Consider the following 3,398-nt stretch of genomic DNA (forward strand, 5'->3'; position numbering starts at 1 on the left):
AGTCATGTGCCACCACACCTGGCTAATTTTGTATTTTTAGTAGAGAAGGAGTTTCTCCATGTTGGTCAAACCATCTCGATCTCCCGACCTCAGGTGATTTGCCTGCCTCGGCCTCCCAGTGTTGGGATTACAGGTGTGAGCCACTGCACTTGGCCTAGAATGGTCTTTCTTTCTTTCTTTTTCTTTTGGAGTTGGAGTCTCACTCTCTTGCCCAGGCTGGAGTGCAGTGGTGCAATCTCAGCTCACCACATTCTCTGCATCCTGGATTCAAACAGTTCTCCTGCTGAGGCTCAGCCTCCTGAGTAGCTGGGATTACAGGTGTGCACCAGCATGCCTGGCTAATTTTTAATGGAGATGGGGTTTTGCCATGTTGGCCAGGTTGGTCTCAAACTCCTAACATCAGGTGATCTGCCTGCCTTGGCCTCCCAAAGTGTTGAGATTACAGGCATGAGCCACCACGTCTGGCCTATTTTTTCATTTTAAAAGAGGAAACCAACATGTCCAGTGCTATCCTTGTGGATGGTAATTGTCCATTCAAAGGGCCTGTCATGAATGGTCATAGTAATCTTCTCTCCAAAAGCCTGTTTGAGCACCTTCTGTGCTTTATCAGAGCTCCAGCCTGCACAATTTTCACCATTGATCTGGAGTACGTGGTTCCCAAATCCCAGCCCAACCAATGAGGCTGAAGAGTTAGCCTTGACTAGCTGAACACATATACGATTGTCTATTGATTTAAACCTGAGTCCAATTTTTCCATCTTGATCCTTACACAAAATGCCTTCATGAATCCCTTGCTTAATTTCTGCTCTACAAATTCCCAAATCATTATCAGCTATTATTGTATTGTTCATACTGGAAGGTCTTGCTACCAACTGCCCCTGAATTTGTGCTCCAGAAACCATAGCCATATTTGCACATATTTCTTCTTCATTTAAACTCAGGCCCATGTACTGAGAGAGCTCTGGATATAGTTTGGGATAGAGGTTTCCATTTTGAGAGATGTGAACAGAAGCTTCTGACAAAATTGCTGGGTTGGAAAGGTTTACAGAAAAAGCAGTGTATTCATCTGTTCTCACACAGTTAATAAAGGGATACCTGAGACTGGGTAATTTATGAAGGAAAGAGGTTTAATTGACTCCCAGTTCAACGTGGCTGGGGAGGCCTCACAATCACGGCGGAAGGCAAAGGAGGAGCTAAGTCCTGCCTTGCATGGCAGCAGGCAGGAGAGTGTGTGCAGGGGAACTACCGTTTATAAAGCCATCAGATCTCATGAGACTTACTCACTATCACAAGAACAGCGCGGGAAAGACCTGCCCTCATGATTCAATTACCTCCCACTGGGTACCTCCCATGATGCAAGGGAATTATGGAAGCTACAATTTGAGATTTGGGTGGGGACACAGCCAAACCATATCAAGCAGTTTGAGCCTGAAGTATTTTGTCTACCTTCAAGTCTTCAAGAGACAGAGAGAGAGAGACATTTTTGCAGGATTCATCTAGACCACAAGGACCTGTTTGTCTGCCTCCATTCCCCCTCTGCTCTTGCATATTGTCCAACTTTTCCATTAGAGCCCATATTAATGGGCATATTAATCAGCTATTTTTCATTTCTGGTCTGATAATCCCCAAATCTTTGCCATACCTGGGTTTCTGTATGATGCTTGCTTTGTTTCTTCAGAATGTGTGGGGTTTTTTTGTTTTTTATTATACTGTGTAATTTTCTGTTGAAAGTCGGATATAATGTATCGGGTAAAAGGAACTCATGTAGATAGGTCTCTAGAATGTTTTGTTTAACACCTTGAGTCACAGATGTTCCTGAAGACCTGTCTCTCTTCTGCTGATGACTTCCTGGGGGTATCAGTCTGTTCATCTGTCAAGAATGTGAATGAACAAACATACATTTCACTTCCAGACTGAAGAGGTTCTTAGTACTTGGGCTGGCACCAAAAGTCACTAGGCTCTATTTAGTTATGGAACTTACCAGAACAGAAAGAAGGGGAGAGGAAGGAGACTTCTTGGCTAGCAGTCTGTTTACCTTATAAATCAGTCTGATCTCTTGAGCAAAAGTTGAAGGGAAAAGGTGGAGGTGATATTGTGACCTGGCCTAGGAAGTCTAGGCTTAAGCCAAGCCAAACACATTTCTCCTCTGTCTCAACTCTTTGAGCTCAGTTCTGCTTCTATGGTAGGTTACCCTAGATTACCCTGGGCAATGCCCATGGAAACTGGCTCGAGAAAGGCAAGTATGAGAATGGCAGAGTGCAGAGTCCACTTCTTCTATGGTTCAGGGTACTCTTTTTTTTTTTTGAGACAGGGTCTTGCCCTTTGCCCAGGAATTCAGTGGTGTGATCACAGCTCACTACAGCCTTCTGCTCCTGGTGTCAGGAGATCCTCTTGTCTCATCCTCCCTAGTGGCTGGTACTATAGGCATACAACCATGTCTGGCTAATTTTTAAAATATTTTTGCAGAGATGGGGTCTTGCTATGTTGCCCTGGCTAGTGTTGAACTTCTAGCCTCAAGCAATCCTCCTGCCTCGGCCTCCCAGTGTGTTGGGATTACAGGTGTGAGCCACTACACTTGGCCTTGTTCAGTGCATTTTCAGGGCACCCTGAAAGGTCAGGCCTAGATCTTGGGAAGCTGCTTAGGAGCATTCTAGCTTTGAATGGTCTGGAATGTCTTTGTGGTCTTCCAGATGGATCTCTAACGCACTCCAACACAGGTGCTCCCTGAAAACATACTGAATCTGTTGGTGCCAAAAAGGAATGCAGCATTTGGTGGCTGCAAGTGATGCCAATCATTTTGAAAAGCTTATAGTGCTATGGCAACCATCGCTTAGGTGATTTATATGACATCTTATTTTCTCCACCTGATTCTAAGCTCCTTGAGGACATGTTTGGGCCATCTCTGTTGGCCGCATAGCCTACAACCCGCGCTGATGCATCCTGATTTCATTTCCTCCTCATATGTAGTGAAAACACTCAGATTATATCGATTGCCTCCTCTTTAGGTTGACAAAGAAAACTTTTAGATTCTGTTTTTCCTAGTGTTTCCTTTGTAGGATTGGAAAGGATGGGGTTGATAGTGAGCACTGTGGTTAGTGAAGCGTTAATGGCTCACACTCCTGGGGAGACACGTGAGTTGATACCATGCACTCTGCATGCAAATTTCAGAAATGGTATTTGCTTTTTTCAGTGGTGGTTGTGGTGCTGCTCTAGATAAACCAGCTTCTATTCCTGTCTTTACTCAGAGGTAGATAGGATTCTTCCTCAGGCACCAACAGCCCTGACTAGGATTTACAGGTGGGGGTGAGTCAGCTGACCCAGGAGGATGGCATCCCACAGTCAGATCAGAGAGAGACTCACTGGCATGTGCCAGATCCCCACATTGTCCCAACGTTGCT

At 45.0% G+C, this 3,398-nt stretch overlaps 1 pseudogene; it reads right to left on the reverse strand.

The window, feature by feature from the left end:
* Positions 1–2,953, reverse strand: part of LOC108292353 — a 3,330-nt pseudogene extending 377 nt beyond the window's left edge.
* Positions 2,954–3,398: the final 445 nt, after the last annotated feature.

The sequence above is a fragment of the Cebus imitator genome, unplaced genomic scaffold (assembly GCF_001604975.1).
Source record: "Cebus imitator isolate Cc_AM_T3 unplaced genomic scaffold, Cebus_imitator-1.0 Scaffold487, whole genome shotgun sequence".
NCBI lineage: Eukaryota > Metazoa > Chordata > Mammalia > Primates > Cebidae > Cebus > Cebus imitator.